This window comes from Pogona vitticeps, chromosome 5 (assembly GCF_051106095.1).
Source record: "Pogona vitticeps strain Pit_001003342236 chromosome 5, PviZW2.1, whole genome shotgun sequence".
NCBI lineage: Eukaryota > Metazoa > Chordata > Lepidosauria > Squamata > Agamidae > Pogona > Pogona vitticeps.
In genome coordinates, this window is record NC_135787.1 from 149,264,668 (window position 1) to 149,279,238 (window position 14,571).

At 40.3% G+C, this 14,571-nt stretch overlaps 1 protein-coding gene across 11 annotated transcripts in view; it reads left to right on the forward strand.

Annotated features, from left to right (window-relative positions):
- Positions 1 to 328: 328 nt before the first annotated feature.
- The window catches only part of SYT1 (synaptotagmin 1), a 375,109-nt gene continuing 360,866 nt past the window's right edge, over positions 329 to 14,571 (forward strand). For 4 of the 11 annotated variants that reach the window (XM_078376946.1, XM_078376952.1, XM_073000334.2 and 1 more), the window contains exon 1: positions 806 to 1,510. The gene's annotated coding sequence lies outside the window, so the exon portion shown is untranslated. Of the gene's footprint in view, positions 745 to 805; positions 1,511 to 14,571 lie in introns of those variants that run through there. The other 7 variants (XM_020804087.3, XM_078376948.1, XM_073000336.2 and 4 more) reach the window with 4 other exon arrangements.

The window sequence follows — 14,571 nt, forward strand, 5'->3', positions numbered from 1 at the left end:
AGGCGACGGCAGGAGAACCACTTTGTCGGTCCCAGCGCCTGCCTTGATGTCCTTGGTTGTCATTCGTAGTGGGAACTCCCTCCCCCAGCTCCTTTTCCCCACTGTAGCAGGGCAGGCACGCGCGCGTGTTATGTGGACCCGGGGAAACTGTGGCGGTGGCCAGCTGAGCGTGTGTGTGTGTGTGGAGAAAAAGCTCGGCAAGCCAACGTAGTGACGGGATGGTTAAGCAATGTCGCTTAAGCAAACCCCACCTATGATTCCGGGGAGCTGATTGGCTGCTGGGGACACCAATCCCCGCCTCACGGCCAATCGGGCGGCTACGGCTGGGCGATAGAGGGCTGCTTCTCGGTGGAGGGATTCCTGGAGAAGCTGCGGCGCGGTGATGCTCTAGACTCCACTCGGCCCCTCCCCGCTTTGCCCGCCCGCAGCCCGGTGTCTCTCTCTCTCTCTCTCTCCTCCCCCTTCCTCCCAGCCAGCCAGGCAGGCAGCAGTGGCTGAAACTTAACCCCAACACAAAGCCGGCTCAGGGCGAGCAGGGAGGGGAAGAGGAAGGGAAAGGGGGCGAATCTCGGACCAGCTGATGCGCGCGTGGGTGGGTGGGTGGGTGGGTGCTGACTCGCCTCCATGCGGTCCTTCTTTGTTTTAATTATTGGTTCCTGAAATCTCCCATCCCGGGAGAGGCAGAGACCGCCAGCCGCCGAGAAAACTGAAAGACGGCCGCCTTTTCCTCCCGCCGGTTGCCAGGTAAGGTAGGGTAGCGCCGGGCTCGGTGGCAATTGCAATGCTTTATGGCCGCGACTTGGGCTCCATGAGGCGTTGTGGTGGTAGTGGTGGTGGTGGTGGTGGTGGTGTGTGGGGGGGGGGATGTAGGGAAGGCGAACGGAGAAGTACCCAGGTGGTCCCTTCTTGAAAGGGCATGGAGGGGAGCACATGGTCCTTCTCCACCGATGCTGGGGAAGCTGTTTGCCTTGTGCCTCCAAGACTTGAGGAGACCTGGGTTGGGTTGATGCCTGGCAATCTCCACCCACTCTTGCTCCGAAAAGCCCTCCACCCACCTCATGTTTCTCTTCTGGAGGAGAAGTCAGCGAGTGGGTGACATGGGGTGAAATGGAAAGGGAGGCGGGGGGGGGGGAGAGCGAGGGAGCCAGAAGGGGCTGGCGGGAGAAAGAGGAGGAGGAGGGGGATGGTGGAGGATGACTCCGGTCCAGTGAGAAGAAGGGGCTAACAGTGTCCAAAGCGATGAAATTGCTTATAATACAGCCAGCAGATCCTCAAGCTCCTACTGACAGATAGAATAGGTTTCTGAAAGGATCTGCCCACCCACCCCTGCATGTTTCTATTATTTTTGCCAAGAAAAAAAAACAGGGGGTAAAGGTGGGTGAGTGGGGGGTTTGGTATTTTTAAAGAGTGAGTTTTCGGAGATCAAGCTTCTGATTTCACATTTCTTCTACAAATACTTATTCGGTGAAGAAGAAGAAAGAGTTTCAGCATCAGCAGTTTCCAACATCAGGTATCAGAACCCCCTGCTCAGTATACACTTGCATCCCTTTGCATTCACAGTAATTAGGCTGGATGCAGATATAGATGTTGTTCCCTCAACTGTGTTCGCAGGGATGTGCAAGATTTTTCTTCTTGTGGTTTTGGTGGTGGTACGTGACTGAAGTAATGCTGTTGAGATTGTAAAAAATAATGATGGTCATGGACCGGCCATTTATTCTATCCAATATGAGCTAGCAGACTTCTGCTTTCTAATCTAAATAAAACCAGACCTTTGTTTTTCTTTCATAGTTCTTTCTGTACTTCTCTTGCATCCCCGGGGAAATTTATAATCATCTGCTGGTAATACATGTCAGCCATATGGTGTTACAGTGTTAACAATGTGTTAAAAATGGACAGTATTCAGACTTATCTTCCTTGTTAGCAAAAAGTTAAAGAAGTAGAAGTCAAAAAGTTATGAAAATGGTTATCATTCCACCCCTTCTTCCAAAGGTTTTCTTATAAAAATATTGGAATAATATACATTAAAAACCACATTCATCAGAATGGATCTTCAACAATCTGTAATTCAATCGGCACTGGTACAAGCTGCTTTTTACTATTGTTCATCAGACATGAGTGATTTCTGTTAGAATGGAAATGGTAGAAAGAAGTCCCTATGTAAATGTAACTGGAAAGCTTTCCTAGTAGAGTTCTAAACAAGCAGAGAAATGTGCTTGGCCACAATCTGTAAATTGATATTAACCTCCAATTGTCATGGGAGATGTCAAGTTTTGTTTTCTTAATATCCATCTGTGACTAGACAAGGAATCCTTGTGCTTAAGTGGTTCTAACCATGTGCAGTTTAGCACATGCCATATTTTAGCAGTGTTTTTGCTATTTTTCAGATGTTCTGGTTTTCATTTTATACAGTAATTTTAGACACTTAGGTGTTGTAACCCATAACAGGACCCTTATTTGTGGAAGCATGTTTTGGACAGCTGTCCTAGTTTTATACCCATTCTGTCTGCCTTTCTGGAGTATTGTTAACAGTAGAGTTATTTTTAATTCTAATCCGATGTAACAAGTAGATTATAGATATAAGTGTGGACATTTAGTCGAATCAACAAAATGTCTCATAGTATTAATCTTAAAATATATATTTTAACTCACATTCCTTAAACTTGATATTATAAGGAGGTATTATTGAGCCATATAGGTAGTGAATGATTCCCTCCAGATACATGTGTGATTTGCATGCATTTGTTATGTTGGAATGACAGAGGAGGTAAAACCACCAAGAGACTTTGTGTCATTAAAAATACTTTGGCTCTTATGAATAAGTAAGCCTGACCTGTTCCAGAGCAGATTTTGTTGCTGCAAAAAGAATGAGAAGTCTTGCGGCACCTTAAATAACGATATATTTATTACAATAAGTCTCTAAAGTGCCACAAGACTCCTTGTTATTTAATCCTGACCTAGTTTTATGTTTAAGAGACTTCCTCCCCCTCCCCTTTCCTCCGAACGTTGCTGTTATGGTGGTTTGTTACAATGCTTTGGGAAAGGCATATATTGCAACAGTACATTGCTATGTTCTGCTGTGTGAGAACATTTGAAACATATATGACTCCAAAATTTAGATATATAGTGAGAGCCTCTCATGATACTCATTTGCACTGGTCTTGTTCCACTGAAGTCAGAGACTCCGCATCTGTGTAAGTGGTTCTGTGACAAAATTATTTCTCAGTAAGATCAGGACAATGTGCAGCTCTTGTAAAGGGAGTAAATGTTGAAAAAGAGCCACAGGACATAGAGTAAGTGCATTATGTAGGAAACTGGCTCTCTTGCCCTTGCAAAAACATGAAATGCTTCTCTGCAGCTGTTTCATACCAACCTAATTTTTCTGCACATTAAGAAGATGCTGAAGAGTGCTTATTGAATGGTTGATACAAACATGTTAGTTGGGTTTAAATGGTTTTTAATCTGCAATTTGGAATACCAATACTTGCTCTCTTTTTTTGCCTTCCCATTACATGAATATAAATTATATCATGTTTAAGTCATCTGCCAGTTAAACTTTTGGAGTGGATGAGCAATACTAGATGTTGATGGTTTGTAAAAGTAGCACAAATACAAATGTAACACTTTTGCACAGAGTTAGTAAGAAAGATTGCTTGAGAGCTCCAGAAGTAGAAAAGGGACTCTCTCCTGGTGATGTGAGGGAAGAATTTCCATTTTTCTAATTAGCATCATAAGACCATAAACATGAAATAAGTCCTAATAGTAAATCTTTAGATGTACAGTATGTGCATTGCAGAATTGTGCAAGATATTATGAGCTGCCTCTCTGGAAAGCTCAGCCTTAATTGATGATACTTTAGATAGAATTTAAAGCATGTATTTATGCAGTTGTGGCTGTTGCTTATACAGTGATTTTCAAACTCAACCACATCCAATATTCTGAGATATATAAAAGCTTGACAAATACGTCAGAATTAACATTCTGAATTTTATTCCTAGTAGTTATTATAAAAGTTGAATTCTCAGCACTCCCGATGTTTAGCATATGACGTAAGAGTTTTTATAGATCAGGATATTATCTCTAGTAGTCTAATAGCGGCATTTATGTAGAGTATTTCACCTTAAATATGTTTATGTAAATAAATGTGGTATGCAGACAAATATATGAAAGGTCTTTTAAATGTACAAAAGTAATCTGTGCAATAGTAGATAGAGTCTTGTTTTAATCTGAAGCACTAGTAAAATAGATATTTTAAATGCTTCAGATATCCCATCATGTGCATAAAGAAAACACTTGCAAAAATATGGTGACCATAATGAATTTTTAAAAAGAGGACAGTGTCTATATGGCACTCTTAAGGATTCACTGAAAAGCTAACAGATTGAGGCAGTGCTAATATGCTGACCATCTGAATGCTCCCTTTGCTTAGGATTTAGCAGGGTTTGAAGAGAGGTCATTTGTATAAACAATGTGCAAAAAAAAAGTTGCCCACTCAAACAAACTGCAGTCTGTTGTGAGGTTCATAACATAAACATGACATTTACCCATAGGTCTTATGAGTATGTGTTAAATTAGCCACGATAGAGCAAGAATGACATTTTTGATACTTTGCTCAGTGTTCAGAGACCAAGAAGGCTATGTTTGTGTTTGTTCCCCCACCCCTAATATATCCTGCAGTTCTAAAGGTGGTTTACTTCTCAACTCATTTACCTTAGAATTAATTCCGTTGACCTTGATTGAGATTACTCCAGAAAAACTGGTTTGCACATGGGAGACTAAACCCCTGAGACAATAGCAGTTTTAAGTAGTTTATGGTTGGTTTGAAACGGCTGAGCATTTGCGTATCTGTCATTCTTTGTTGTTGTTTTCACCATTTCTTTTCAGCTGCATCCACTGGGAATTTCTTCTTTTTTCTTCTAGAGGGAGCTGTGTCTCTCAGTTCTTGAATTTTCAGATCCTTTCTGGAATCTTATTTCTTTTCCAGCCACAGTTACCCATTATCAACTGGTAAAGGAAAATATATTTTAAAAAAAGAACAATATGATTTCAATGGTGTATAATTAATTGAGTAGCTAATACCATCCAGTAATTTGGAAGTGTGCATGCTAGCCAAACACACCATGAGCTGATGTTATTTTAAGCAACATCAAACAGCAAACATATCTAACATAGAAGGCAAATTATTACAAGTGAAATTACGAAATATCTGTTCAACCAGTAGTTTTTGATGTTAGAGCTATTCATTCAAGAGGGTTATTTTTGTTTGCAAATATGTGATGTAAAATGAGAATATAAAAAAGGTTGTTTGTAAAGCTATCCAATCTAGACATGTAAAGTTTTTTTGTGTGTTATATTTTCTTATATGAATTTTAGATGCATTCCCCTTTCAATTAGAAAGGTAACAGCAGGTAACAAATATGTTAAGGCAACAAAGGTGACATTAGGTAATAAATCAATTGTTTTAATTTAGTAGGACTGGTAAGAAACATTGGAAATAATAGTTTATATTGGAAAAGTTACTTCTTTTCTGTTATATGAGAACCTGACTACAAAAGCTTAAAAGTTTTTCCAGCACTGTGCCCAGGATTATGCCAAGTGTCCAGTGAATTATGGATGAAGAATAAAATGCCTAATTTTCCTATTTCAAATGACTTGGCACACAAGGCATACTGTTGAGAGTATATTCTCTATTAACAAAAAAGAATTCGTCATAGGGCCAAATATATATATTTTTGGATGATTGGGTGATTTATGATAGGCTGTTTGTTTTTCAACTGCCTTAAAATTCTAACTGCAATAAAACTGCCAGGCATCAAGAGGCAAAACATAAAATAAAAAGTGGTTGTGTTTATGTAGAAAGTATAAGCTAAATGGGAATATGCCATTAACACCTGCGTTTGAGTGATTCGGATGAATGTGACTGGATGACTATTTACATGCTGCAGAAGAATGCACAGTAAACTATAACCTATGAATAAAAATGTAGGAGATAAGGAAAATGTTCTTTTTGTGTCATAATTTTCCCCTCTTATTTTCCCTTTTATTAGATTGGATGCATTTATTGTGTGACCTTCTCTTCTAGATTATAAACAGTTTTATTTAGATTGACCATTAAGTCGTGTTTCGTTGATACTAGGATTGCCTAAATATTTCCTATAAGGGAGATCAGGTCTCATGAACGCCCCTGAAAGATTGGACTGTTTGCTTTTACGCGTGGGAAGGAGCTTTTGAAACATCAAAGTTCTCTAATCTTCCATTGCTGTTACAAAAAAAAAATATTAAGTACAAAGTGCTTTGTATTTCATGGTCTTATTCCCCCCACTCCTTTTGCTCTTCCTATATTTAGAAGCTATTATTCTGCTGATACTTTGAACCTGGTTCATAATCTGGTTTACAGCTGCACGGCATAGACATGCAAGTGTAGTTTCCCTCAATCTTTATCTCTGATCAGTATGGTTGTATTACGCCCACTCCTGTTGCCTTCAGAGAAACGAACTATAAGAAGCTTGCAAATCTGACACAGATGTCACCTTTGTGACTCTGGGTCAAGAAAGATACTGTCTGTCTCTCCCCAATGGCATCAATTCAGTGTGAAGACAGCATTCACTCTTACGTCTTTACCCAGGAATTGCAAGTTTTGGATTGTATCTTTTAGATTTTAAGTGCAGAAATTAAATTAAATGCTGGTTTTATACTAGTTGAAGGCCCCTACACTTTCATAAATCTGGGTATCCAGTTTTCCCCAGTCTCTCATCCCACTCAATGCAGTCTTCTGTCCCATGAGCCAAACAATGTAGGACCCCTAACTCTTAGGAAATACCTTCAGAAACAGGGCTGTGTAGCTGCAGAGGATGGAGGAGACCTGCTGAAAATGGGTTGCCATGTTTTATATGAGCAGAAGTACTTTCTACTAGTTCTATAGTAGGTGCAAACCAGTAACTTTGCATTTAGTGTGCATACTGAAGTTTCTGAAGTGGTTAGCACTGGTTAGTGTTTTGATGGTCTGGATGGATCATAATGAATCTGTTAGACTGCTTGCAAGTAATCCAGATGTATGGGCTGTATGTGGCACTGTCTTTCTGCCAGTGGAACCACTGGAATTCTGTTCCCCTCACCATCCAAATCTCTAGAGGATTGGGAGATTCTGTGTGGCAGATCTGGAAGGGATGCATGACAGAATACAGGGAAGCTTAAGTCTATTTACCTAAAATTAGATTTTTCTCCATCATTGCACATGAAATGCGAAGAGTTTTTGGGAGTGGGTTGCTATGTTAATTGTGATGTGATGACCAGAACCTGTAATTAAACTAATGTCCTAGCTTTAACATTTAGAGAATGTTTTGCTGAATATTTCCAGTTAATCTATTTTTAAATTATGCCAGTCCCAAGTCAGTCTAGAGCCTCCACTCTTCTATACACCCTGTAGTTCAGAAGAAACTACCCTCCCTTTCCTACCAAGCTGAAGGGGGATGCTGTCTTATTATAGAAGTCTTCAGTCCATAGATGGCACTGGAAACATTTCTGACAGTGTTTGGGACTTCTGGGCACCAGAGAAAATGTCATCCCCATGGTTCCCAGTATCCCGAGATGTTGTTGCATGTGCTTATACCTGAAAGCTGAGACTTATGTGGTAACAGCACTGCAGCTCTCTTCAAGGCCTAGCTTGCCCCTGATAAGCATGGGAAAGAGATTTAGGTAGCAAGACATGTTGGCAGGCCAAAACAGAGATATTGCAGACCAGTCTATGATGTTTCTGGATCTTTCCTAGAATAGTTCTGGGAGGGGAAGATCTATGAGCCCCAGATTTGGCATGTAGCACAGGCTTAAGCAAGTTTGCTTGGATATAAGTTTCACTAAGTACTTCTGTATAGAATTTTACTGCCTGGTTTATGATTAGATGCAGTGACTAAGACTTTATCTTGGTAATTGGGTGCTACTGTATTCTCCCTTTCAACCTTAGGAGCAACCAGCAGTAAGGCTAAATTGGAGATGCTGTTACAGTATACAGTATGTGTATCAAAGTGTGGCCTTGTTATAATGCAGGGGGATATGTGTTTGTTTGTATAGGGAAGGATGTACACAAAGCAGGGGCTCAGCTGGAGTGGAAATACTGTGATTTTACTTGAACTTTTAAATTGTCTCTAGCAGAAAGAGTGACGGCATGAGAAGGAAAACTGTCAAAAACCTTAGTAGAGGACAAATAAATCTTCACTGTTCTCAGTTATTTGAAAGCCACACAGCTGTTTCAGCCTTTCAGTAATTTCAGAGAATATCTTAGTTCACATGTGTAATGGTTTACAAGGTAGACTTAGAATGCTTCTTTTCCATGCTGAAATATATTAAAGAGTCTCTTTTTGATAATTTCTGGGTTAAATGCTAAAATAAAATCCCTGCATTAAAACCATTTAAAGGAGAGGGGAAAATGAGGAACCTAATCTGTTTGCTTGATTGCTGCTTTCCAGGTTTTTTTAATTGAGTGTAGAATCCCTGCAAAAAGTTGGTCCCAATAGTAGCGGAAAGTAATTGTGAACCATCTGAACACCACTGTATATCAAATTTTGGTGAGAGATGTTGACAAACTTCTTCTCGAGATTAGAATAGAAAGGTGCCAGTAGCTTCATAAAATTCTGCAATGACCATCAGAGCTAGGTGCCAACCAAGCTAGCAGAATGCAAGACTGCCAGTGAAGATGGAGAGGTAAGCCAGGATTCAATCAGACGTCTGCTAGTAGAACAACTTCTGTGGAATTGAGAAGGGATAATCCCACTTCTTACAGCAGCTTTTGTGCACTTCCAAAGCCTGCTTTGCAGCATTGAGGGCTACAGGAAAGAAGAGTAGAGAAAGTTCCATCATGGTAGATGTTGAACTCTCATTGGTGGTTGAATGCACATTTTAAGTAGGATATTCGGATGATAGCAGTGGCTTTCAGAAGAATTAAGAACCAACTGCTCAGTAAGAAGACTTCTCCATATTCTTGAAGGCATTATCAAAGTCCCCTGGAAGGTTCAAATACATGCCTAGAGCCAAAATGTATTGCTTCTGAGGGAGATGTACTAACTGTTAGTGCACGTGAATAATATCATCAAAAGTGAATGATAATCTTTAGTGTATTCTTACTTTGTAGTCAAGGTATGTTTTCATTTGTACTTTTTTTGTTGAAAAATATAGCTGCCCTTGGCTGCTTTGTGACCTGCAGATTGACACCTTGCAGCAGCGCAGGCCTTCTCCATGGTACCTCCATCTTTTATAATTCCCTTCCACCTAGTATTCAGGAGGTGGCAGTTTTGTCATGCTTTTGTTGTTGTTTAGTCATTTAGTCGTGTCGGACTCTTCGTGACCCCATGGACCAGAGCACGCCAGGCCCTCCGGTCTTCCACTGCAACCTGGAGTTGGGTCAAATTCATGTTGGTAGCTTCAATGACACTGTCCAACCATATCGTCCTCTGTCATCCCCTTCTCCTCCTGCCTTCACACTTTCCTAACACCATCTTTTCCAGGGAGTCTTCTCATGAGATGGCCAAAGTATTGGAGTCTCAGCTTCAGGATCTGTCCTTCCAGTGAGCACTCAGGCTTGATTTCCCTCCTTGCAGTCCAGGGGACTCTCAAGAACCTCCTCCAGCACCACAATTCAAAAGCATCAATTCTTCGGCAGTCAGCTTTCTTTATGGTCCAGCTCTCACTTCCATACAACACTACAGGAAAAACCATAGCCTTGACTACGTGTACTTTTGTTGGCAAGGTGATGTCTCTGTTTTTTAAGATGCTGCCGAGGTTTGTCATCGCTTTCCTCCTAAGAAGCAGGTGTCTTTTAATTTCATGGCTGCTGTCACCATCTGCAGTGATCATGGAGCCCAAGAAAGTAAAATCTGTCACTGGCTCCATATCTTTGCCTTCTATTTGACAGGAGGTGATGGGACCAGTGGCCATGATCGTAGTTTTTTTGATGTTGAGCTTCAGACCGTTTTTTGCACTCTCCTCTTTCACCCTCATTACAAGGTTCCTTAATCCCTCCTCACTTTCTGCCATCAGAGTGGTATCATCTGCTTATTGGAGGTTATTGATATTTCTTCTGCCAATCTTAATTCCAGTTTGGGGTTCCTCCAGTCCAGCCTTTTGCATGATGTATTCTGCATATAAGTTAAATATACAGCTTTATCGTATTCTTTTCCCAGTTTTGAACCAATCATTTGTTTCATATGCAGTTCTAACTGTTGCTTCCTGTCCCATGTATAGGTTTCTCAGGAGATAGATAAGGTGATCAGGCATTCCCATTTCTTTATGGATTTGCCATAGTTTGCTGTGGTCCACACAATCAAAGGCTTTTGCGTAGTCAATGAAGCAGAAGTAGATGTTTTTCTGGAACTCTTTGGCTTTCTCCATAATCCAGCGCATGTTAGCAATTTGGTCTCTAGTTCCTCTGCCCCTTCGCAATCCATCTTGTACTTCTGAGAGTTCTCGGTCCACATACTGCTGAAGCCTACCTTGTAGGATTTTGAGCATAACCTTGCTAGCGTGTGAAATGAGTGCAATTGTATGGTAGTTGGAGCATTCTTTAGCTCCAATTACCATACTTAATATGGTTATGCTTTAGGCACCTGATAAAACCCTAGCTTTTCACTCAGGCCTTTCCACCAGACTTGTTATGCTGCCTAGTTTTGAAATGCATCTACATTTTGAAACGTTTTAATGTTTTTATTTTAATCTTTGCATTTCAACATGTTTTAATTTAATGTAATTTTAATAATTTTTAGGTAGAGTACAACACTTGTGAATTGTGGGATGTGGTATATCAATACATGTAACAACAACAATACCCAGAGATCCAGTTTAATTTGCATCAGACTGAATTTTTGCTTCACAAAGGATGTAGATATTAACACAGGAACCATTTTATTTCGGAAGGTACTAAATTTGTTTTGCAGGTTTCACAGACAGATTGACAGATTTACACTGATAAATCTGCATGGCTCATCTTTTCCGTTTCCCTAGGGTGCTCCTCCTGTATTTGCTCTGATGAATGCAATGCATGTCCTTCTGTGAACTTGAACTAAGCCTGTTAAAGTATTTCAGTGTAAAGATAGGAATGCATTATTATTATGCTTTTGCATGGATAAAAAGGCAAATGAAGTCAGGGATACTTTGTTGCACATTATTTAAATGTAAAATATTTTCTTCTGCTTTTCTTTCTTTCTTTCTTTTTTAAAAAAAGAACTGTCAGAAGATTGTTTGTGATGATACTTTAAATATTTTGGCCTATAATTCTAAACAGATTTACTAGGGAATGAGTTGCATTGACAACATGTAAGTCTGGGATTGTGCCTGAATGTCTCAGTTCTGATGAGCTATTAAAATGCTTTAAACTCATGCTTATTTAGGTTAACAAAAGTGTGAAAACTTGCTCATTCTCACATGGCACTGACAGCCAGGCTCCTGACAGAAGGATGCTGTCACTTGAAAATTCCAGAGCCAGCAGGAGTGAACTGCCTTCGGGAGAAAAAGAATTCAGATTTCTCACTAGCTAAGAAGCACAGTGAGAGGATTGAGCCTACTGCAGAATTGGCATCTAGGCTATATTGTCTGTACTTACTGTTATTTATTTCTGAAATATATAGAGCTTGCTACAAACTAAAGTTCTCAAGGCATCTTTATGTTATATTTTAAATCCAGTGACTACACAGTTAGGATGTCTTAGTCCCTTACATTCACTGACTGCTATTTCTCCTAGTTCCTGGTTGGCACACATACAAAAAAGCAGTTGTGGACAGGTAATAAGGGATGACACAAAGGCTGAAATCCTGTTGCTCAGAGTAAGTCACAACTAGAGTAGGCCCAGTGAATCAGTTCGGATCTGGTGAACCAACCCCCTCCGTAAGTTTCATTGATTGCCTACTCAGCAACAGGATTTCAGCCAAAGTCTCTGCCAGAAGAGGTCCCAGCTGGAACTCTAAGCAAACTCTCTGGGCCATGGCAAGTCTTAGAGGAAATCACCTCTGTGAGAATAGATCTGACAAAGGTGGAAGAGACCATAATTCACTGGCAGAGGAATATAAGAAGCTACTTTATATTGAAGCAGTCCAACTATTGTTCAGCATAATATTGTCTCTGATTAGCAGTGAGTCTACCATGTTTTATGCAGAATTCTTTCCCAAATTTACCTTAAGATCCATGTATTATCATGGGTTCTCCCAGAACTGACTTGGCTTAGTTTATGAAATCAGATGAGATCTGTATATTCTGGTTTTTGTTTGTGTTTACGGTGATGCACACCATGCATGAAATGTTTTTATTCTGTAATTATAGTATATACGAGGTGGCACAGGCAGTAACCATATTAAGTGTTTGGTATGCAGGTCTCAACTTTAGTCCCTGTCATCTCCAGAATCAGTCAAATCATTGTGAAAAATGTTTCTGCCTGGGATCTGAAACCCTGGGTGGCACAGCTGGTGGTAAAAGCTTCCGGGAATTGCAGTCCGAGAACACCTGGGTTACCCAAGATTGGGAGCCACTCATCTAGATGGACAAATAATTTGACCTACTATAAAGTAGCTTCCTAAGTGACCTGTGTTCTTCATCTTGTATGCTGCTGACATTTCTCACAGTTCTGATTCTTATATTTGTATGCTGATCCATCATGTTATCTTCACTGACTAAACTTCTCACATGAGTGATCAACTTGTATAATTCATGGGAGTATGCACAGAATATTTCATCAGTTCTTTCTGTGAGAGGGCTTTTTGGTTTCTAGTGCACTTGCTCATGGAAGTAGCTTCTTTGTTCTTTTATGGATATGCCCCTGATGCTGTAGTGTTCATGTGAATAGTTGACTTGTGTAAGCAAGTATTTCCGGATAGCCACACACTTTCATAACGTGGAAAAGCTTTCTACGTGTGTGCTGGCACAATTGAACATGGTGTTCCATACCGAAGCCCTAACATTCTCCCATTCTTTTAAAAATGCAGCCACAAAAGGGAATCTTCCAATGGTACATTTAAATACAAACTTTTAAAAACTGCTTTAGATTTCAAAATATATTTTACTGCACTACCTGGAATAGTGCAGGAAAGTGAAAAAATGAGGTTTACTCAGTCAGTCACTGAGACAGTGGAGGCTCAGCTGACTTGACCAGGTATTACTTTTCTTTATATTATTCCTTTCTTGTGCTTTGAGTTATTGAGGTGGAAGTGGCTGAGGTTGCAGGTGGTAACAAGCGATTGAGATAAGCCTGAAAATCACATTTCAAGATGTTTGCTATATATTAAAATGCTTTAGAAGGCCAATCTTGGCATAAGGGATAAAAATCAGAAGAAATAGACATGCAGTATCTTACTGGTTCATATCAGAGTAGCCATTTGTTGTAATTCTAAGAAGCCTGTACATGAGAACGGGTAGTTGTTGGTGAGAGCAACATGAGCAGATATAAAAGACGGGGGTGGGTAGCATCATGAACAGGCAAGCTTTCAAATTCTCCTGGACTTTTCTTCAGGCTGGGTATAGGAGAGATGGGGGGGGCAGAAAAGTTCAAATATCAAGCTAGTTAGATGCTGAAGCTTTGGATGTAGTTAAAGTTCTGAAATGGAGACATACTACCAGCACATTTGAAATTGATTCTCTAAGTTTGCAGAATCAATTTGAAATGTGTTGGTAGTATGACTTCACCTCAGTGAATTCAGTATGTTAGCTTTCTCCATATCAAAAGATCAAATGAAGGCAGTCACTCGGTGGATCTTCCATTGTCCTATAGCAAAGCACAAGGCTCTTGTTTGTCTGGTAGCAGAAACACCCAGAAACATGGTGGATTTTACACCAGAAAAGCTGAAGATTAAATATAGAGCTTAAGAACTAGGAAAAGCTGTTCATTAAAACCGAAGTCAGAGTACTAGCTAGTGGATGGAAGAAGAGGGAGTCAGAGCAGTGCATTCTATTTTGGTAGAAGAAATGATAATTCTCCTTGCTTTGGCTATATCTCCTGCCATGGGCTGCTATAATAATTATTAGTCTGTATTCGTGATAGCCCTCCTTTTCGATTATCCACAATGATCTATAGCCTTGTAAGGAACATACAGCAGGATGGTCAGAACTGAAGTATGCTGTCACATACAGCACTGATGGTACCTGTCTGTCATGGGTTTGGAGGGAAAGTTCCATCCTATGGGGAGTGGAAGGCGGGACATCAGGGGGGAGGAGCTGTACTGTATATATATTTGGAGCTTGTGTGGAGAAAGAGGAGTTGGAGTCTGTGTGTCAGACTGGGTACAATGTGTGTCAGTTAGTACATACCTGATAGGTTCAGGTTTCTATTTAGGTAGCCAGAACTGATAGGTTCAGGGTCTGTGCGTTACCTTAAAGGGTTCAGTGGGAACCAATCTGTTATATGTGTATGTTTGGGGCTATGCCACGTTACATTATCCTATTTACCTGATTCTTTTATTTATCCTGTTTGTTGATTCAATAAACCTTGTTCTTTTATTTATTAAAATCCATTCCTGGTCTGTGTGACTCCTTCCAGGGAATGGTTGGTGGCAGCATAAATACATGGTGGCATACTCCAGTAGGTCTGGGGTTGCCACATATGCC